Source organism: Podarcis liolepis (assembly GCF_965112155.1).
Source record: "Podarcis liolepis genome assembly, chromosome: 13".
NCBI lineage: Eukaryota > Metazoa > Chordata > Lepidosauria > Squamata > Lacertidae > Podarcis > Podarcis liolepis.
In genome coordinates, this window is record NC_139573.1 from 40,648,682 (window position 1) to 40,655,306 (window position 6,625).

The 6,625-nt window shown below is 45.8% G+C and overlaps 2 protein-coding genes and 1 long non-coding RNA gene across 3 annotated transcripts in view; 1 reads left to right on the forward strand and 2 right to left on the reverse strand.

The window, feature by feature from the left end:
* Positions 1-6,625, reverse strand: part of LOC310690621 (la-related protein 6-like) — a 166,408-nt gene that overhangs the window by 82,356 nt on the left and 77,427 nt on the right. The gene's annotated exons all lie outside the window — the stretch shown is intronic.
* LOC310690877 overlaps positions 1-6,625 on the forward strand; it is a 237,370-nt gene that overhangs the window by 79,687 nt on the left and 151,058 nt on the right. The gene's annotated exons all lie outside the window — the stretch shown is intronic.
* Positions 1-6,625, reverse strand: part of NSF (N-ethylmaleimide sensitive factor, vesicle fusing ATPase) — a 271,739-nt gene that overhangs the window by 52,472 nt on the left and 212,642 nt on the right. The gene's annotated exons all lie outside the window — the stretch shown is intronic.

The window sequence follows — 6,625 nt, forward strand, 5'->3', positions numbered from 1 at the left end:
AAACAAACACATCGGTGTTGCAAAATAGACATGAGCTAAGGGGAAAGTCACTCATTTGAAAGGCTTGTGAAATAGAAACCTATTCACAGCCCGCTTAGAAGTCAGGAGATGGGACTTGGCTGAGCAGCTCAGGAAGAGAATTCCGCAGTTGTGGAGCCACCACTAAAAAGCTCTCTCTGGGGCTATGTTTTTGCTGCACTAGTCATTGTTTCGCTTCACTTGTAGAAGAGGCCCCATAGAGAAGCCCCGAAGAGCTCCTAAAAACCTGGCCATTTTCATTGTTATCTCCTACCTTCGTATGCCCCAGCCTAAACTATATGTTGCTCCCTGATGCCCACAAACATCTCGCCTCTGAACTGTGCTGAGGTAACAGGGTTGAGAAAGTCTCTCAGGCTCCCTCGTTCTCATCAAAACTGGGATTAAAATGTCATGGGAAATGTCTCCTTGGCAAACCGAGTGAGCAAGAATCTGTTCATCCATGCTGAAAATCCCATTGCCTCCCTCTCCTTCTCCACTCCTCCCTCCCTTCCCCCCAGACCTCCATAAAACTTTATAAGCAATGGATTGGTGGTAGTTGACAGTTGGCTATAGGCCCGCTTCTGAAGAAACAGGGATGAGAGAAGTTCTCATAGCCAATGTTTGCTTTTTTTATTAACCCATCTGGAATGCATAGAGAATTTCACCATACTTTAAGGACACCATAGATGTTTGCCCTCCATCTGAGACCCTGTTCTAGCAGCAGCCATTCCAGTCAACAAGACCACCATCTTTGAAACCCTTTCCCATGTTTTCATGCTATGAGATATGCAATGAGGAAATAAAATGGAAGCATTAATGGTTTTTCCAATGGTCATTCCGCAACAAACAATAGCTTCTATCCAATTGCAAGTTCTCTCAAACCTCTTTCAGCAACTCTGAAAGGCACCTCTGCTTTGCTGAGTGAAATATACTCCAAGTCGCGTAGTGATTTCATGCTCTTTATTGCAGCTCATAAACAGTGAATGACTTTCCCCAAAAAACCTCAGGCTTTATATACGTACATTACAGGTATTTACACAATGGGTCCTGTGTGATTGGCTGACTCTGCTTCCCTCCTGGAGCCTGATTGGTCTGCTCCTGCAGGCCAATCAGTTGTTGCATTCTAGGATCCTACGGACCTAATAGGCTGATTAACTTCCTCCTGGGGCTTGATTGGGCTGCTCCTGCAGGCCAATCAGATTGTTGCATTCTAGGATCCTACCTACCTATTTTTCTAGGATCCAAGCTCAATATATAACACTGAGGTTTTGGTTAGTTGCTCAAGACAGCAGACTTGGCCTCAAAACAATCCCGTCAGAAATGTTAGGCTGAGAGTGTTTGAGATCACCTAATGGGCTTCATGGCCATGTATGTATTTGAATGTGGGTCTCCCCCTCCAAGTCTGTAACTTTAACCCAGAGTTGTAGCCAAGATGGTGTCCTTCGGGGGTTTTTTTTACTACAACTCCCATCATCCCTCATCATTGATCATTCTGGCTAGGGCTGATGGGAGTTGTAGTCCAAAAAAATATGTGGAGGGCAGTGAATTGGCTACTCCTGGTTTAACACCATACTGTAAGTGTGGCAGGTGATGAATAATCAGTAATGTGATTTAAATGGGTTGACGCAGCTAACTTTAATCAAAATAGGAACTACCCCAATTGTTGAAGAATGTGGTTTGCAGGTATCCAGTGTACTCAAAACCTATATACTCATTTTTCTGGAAGTGTCCTCAGTGTCTACTATCTATGCATCCTTGAACTGCTATAATTTTCACTCTGCTCAGCAACCACCTCCCCCATGACCATATCCACTTTAAAACCGAACAAACAGAGCTCCTTTTAAAAGTGAAAACTGAACAAAAGATATTTATGGGATTTATGAGCACGTCAAAGCACAGCTCTGGAAAAGCACAAAAGCTACAGCAGTACAAGATACACATATCTATATATACCCATTAAAAATTAAGGCATACACTGTGTTAAGTACAATTAAAAGTAATACACAATGAGGACAGTGACAAAACCCTATCCATACAACTTTATGGGAACTGTACAAAGGACATAAATAATATAAATATTCTCTCCCAGCCTAAACAGCTGTACATTTTTTGAGGTAGGAAAAAACCCCACATCTTCCCTTAATGGAATTAAGAGTTTATTACAGTCAGTACTTTGCATTGCATCCAGCGGTTAAATTAACAAAGATAAACAGACTGTTCCCTTTTTAAAAAGCAGGTCAGCAGTACCCACAATGCATTGCTCTGGAGGCATGTTTCTACTAAAGAGAGAATTCTTTCAGCATTATTAATTCTTGCTTTCCTTACAGGATTGTCAAAGTCTGGGTCCACAAACATCTAGTTCTTACTCAAGAGTACATTTCTGGAACTGAAAAGTTGCTGGACTACAGTTCCCATATTCCCTGGGAGTCCATCAACACTTGAATACCCAAACCTTAACTGCCACTGCCTAGACCATCTACCTGGAAAATCTCCAATTTCACCTCCCCAAGATTTGGAAATTTTAAACGCCATCTACTATCCTCTACAATGATTCAAATACCTACCAAGTCACACACTTATGACTCCAGTCACCCTGTCACTAGGGCTGGGCGATATATCATCTAAAACGGGTTAGAAGGCCCTATCGTGATATTGGTTTCATAATTTTGGAACTAGCAGTATATTGCGAATCACGATGTGTGTGCGCTATGCAAAAATCACAATCTGGGGAAAAACATGAAGCCAGCCAATGCCTCTACAGTGGTGCTTCAGGTTACAGATGCTTCAGGTTACAGACTCTGCTAACCCAGAAATAGTACCTCAGGTTAAGAACTGTACCTCAGGATGAGAACAGAAATCGTGCGGCGGCAGCGGGAGGCCCCATAAGCTAAAGTGGTACCTCAGGTTAAGAACAGTTTCAGGTTAAGAATGGACTTCCAGAACGAATTAAGTTCCTAACCCGAGGTACCACTGTACATGGCTCCATCCTCATTTCAGACATGGTGATACATTGGTATATCACAATGTTTAATTGGTGATGTATCGCCATGCTGAAAACCGGATATTGACCAGCCCTATCTGTCACCGTGCACCAAACGTGCAAACATCAAATCAAAACGCTTGTCAAAGTTGTTTGAGTTCATGTGCGAATCCTTCCTCATTTGAGGTCCACCCAGGCCTCAGCTCAGCTTCCAAGTAAAATAGAGGACATGAAGAGCTCAGCACCAATTCTGCGCATCTTCAGTTAAAAGATCTTGGGTAACAGGATTAGGAAAGCCTTCTGCCCTTGCCAGCAGCCCAGCAAGGAACCTCTGAACCACAGTGCCTAATATAGACCCTCCAAGTATCCCTATTTTCCAGGGACAGTCCCAGATTTAGAGAAGCCATCCCAGTTTCTGATTTGATTCCAGAGTGTCCCACTTTCCCTTAGGATGTCCCTATTTTCATTGGTGAAATGTTGGAGGGTATGGCATTATGCAACCTCTGAGCCAAGGAGATAAGTAACTCTACAACCTTTAGAAGACATCTGAAGGCAGTCCTGTATAGGGAAGTTTTTTAATGTTTCATGTTTTCATCTAATTTGGAAGCTGCCCGGAGCAGCTGGCACAATCCAGTCAGATGGGCGGGGTGTAAATAATAAAATTATTAGTAGTAGTAGTATAGAATAAAGGTAAAGGGACCCCTGACCATTAGGTCCAGTCGTGACCTACTCTGGGGTTACGGCGCTCATCTCGCTTTACTGGCCGAGGGAGCTGGCGTACAGCTTCCGGGTCATGTGGCCAGCATGACTAAGCCGCTTCTGGCAAACCAGAGCAGCGCACGGAAATGCCGTTTACCTTCCCGCCGGAGCTGTATCTATTTATCTACTTGCACTTTGACATGCTTTCGAACTGCTAGGTTGGCAGGAGCAGGGACCGAGCAACGGGAGCTCACCCCGTTGCGGGGATTCAAACTGCCGACCTTCTGATTGGCAAGTCCTAGGCTCTGTGGTTTAACCCACGTCCCTGTAGTATGGAATACGACATCCTAATTTTCATTGGAGAAATGTTTGACGGTATGGAGTGATGCAACCCCGAGCCAAGGAGATATGTAACTATGCAATCTTTTGAAGACATCTGAAGGCAGCCCTGTATAGGGAAGTGGTTTTTTAAAATGTTTAATGTTTTATTATTATTATTATTTTGGAAGCCACCCAGAGTGCCATAATAATAATAAAAGAATAGGACGTCCCTATTTTCATCAGAGAAATGTTGGAGGGTATGCATATACAGCTCATTGGATCAGTTCCCCCCAACACACTTGCAAAACCAACCTGGTAGACCACACACTAGGTTGTGTGGAGCATGGCAAGTCAAAAGTCATGTGAGCCAGCTCCTGCAACTGGCTTGACTCATTTGGAGTTATTTAGCACCACAGGCTTGGTCAAGCTGTCCTCTGCATATGGACCCACTGCAGGCTCTGGTACTGTATGCAGATTGTTGTGGGGGAGGGAGAATAAATAAAAAAAGTCCCTCCTCTTCTCTCCCCCCCCCCAACCTCCTTTGATCTAACAAACCAGCCAAATGTCCTCAAATCCCGTGGGAAGCCTCAGAAAGAATGTTCCTTAAGGATTAACACATAAATAATGGGTCAGCTCATGCTTAATAATTGCCAGGGTACTTAGGGTGGTTGAGAATAACGACCAATTAGAGCCCAGCTGGCAAACATGTGGAGATTATCATTGCATCAAATGGGATTTGAGCCCCAAGGATGCCTTTGGCAAATGCAAGAGTATGGGTGACCGCCAGGAGAAATGTAGCGGTTGCGTGCTGGTTAAAAGAGAAGGTGAAACCCCCAGTGGCCCATGGAACATAGAATGCGGTCCCCAACATGGAATCCAGAGAACCTCTTGTTGTAAAGAAAGGAAGGTTTCCATTCTTGGTCACAAACAGGGCTGCTAGGAGCAATGGCTGGGGTGGAAGACAGAAGGAATAATCTGACCTGCTCCTGTGTGTGTTGGCAGATAGCTCAGTAAAAGGGACAGGACCCCTGGACAGTTAAGTCCAGTCAAAGGCGACTATGGGGTTGCGGCGCTCATCTCACTTTCAGGCCAAGGGAGCCGGCGTTTGTCCACAGACAGCTTTCTGGGTCATGTGGCCAGCATGACCAAACTGCATGGAAACTTTTGTTTACCTTCCCGCCTCAACGGTACCTATTTATCTACTTGCACTGGTGTGCTTTCAAACTGCTAGGTTGGCAGCAGCTGGGACTGAGCAACGGGAGCTCACCCCATCGCAGGGATTCGAACCGCCAACCTTCTGATCGGCAAGGGGCTCAGTGTTTTAGACTACAGCACCACCCGCATCCCCTAGATAGCTCAGTACACAGGGGAGACCCAAGGGTGCAAAGCAGAGCTGGTGAGGGTTGTGGCTTGGGAGGGTCCATGACCTATAGAGATTGCAAAGGGATTGATGAGAAGATATTTGAAGGCAGCCCTTTATAGGTAAGTTTTTAATGTTTGATGTTTTACTGTGGTTTTATAATTTGTTGGGATGTGCACAGAGTGGCTGGGGCAACCCAGTAAGATCAGCTGATCTTTAACTACATTGGTCCTGCACTCAGCTCTCACCTGTGGCTCCTAGAAGCTGTCAGCATGTGACCGTGGCCAAATCCTGGGAATGGCTTTGACCGGCTGGCTAAATTGGGGGAGGGTAGCAAATGGGTCTCAACCGCTCTGTGACTTAGGGACTTCCCCTGCATGAGAAGACAGGCTCCGGTGGATCAAGCAGACCTGACCAATAGTGGGTCCAATGGCCAAGAAGGCAGTTTTTGCACGTGATGTAGAGGGAAGACAGATGGGACACGTCAACCTGGGAAGGTAGCTCATCTAGAAGAAGGAAAGCTCTGGTCCTAAACCTCCGCTGCCTTGCGGGATATCTTCAGGAGAAGAAAAGGCTAAGGAGTAAACCGTAATTATATCCAGAGTCCCTAAGATGGTTGGATGGCGCCTTGTACGCCTCCTTCCAGCAACTCCTGCAACAAAGATGGTGCCAAACGTATTGCTCTGTTTTCCTTTGGACCCCATCAGTGAGGTCTTGTCGTCTGGGCAGCCCAGGACCTCCAGACACCCTGCCCTGGCTTGCACCCCAGGGAGGTCACTTTGGTGCTGCTAACACAGCAGTCTGACTTCACCCCTGGAGGTACACTCCATTGTCTCTGGAGACATACAGATGCCAACAACATCCATAGTCGTGCGGCTGACGTGTCGCTTCTTCCTCTATATCACAGACATGCATTTAAAGCACAAAGAATTTTGGGAACTGTAGTTTGTCAAAGGTGCTGGGGGGAACTAGGATTCCCAGCAAGGGACCAGCCGAGAATCTGACAAGAATTGCTTGCATAGGACTTTTAGTAAGCAGGGGATAAACTATTTCCCTCCATAGCATCGAAATCCAAGCTATCACAGTTTTTTTAACCCGTTCTTGTTCAACAGTTCTCCTTTTATTCTCACAGCAATCCTAGGGGAGGTCAAGTTAACTGAAGGGGAATGGCTGGCATTAAGGTTTTGTGGCAGAGCAGGGAGGCTGAACTTTACTCTCCCAGGTCAGCCAGTGTGCTAGCAGGGGCT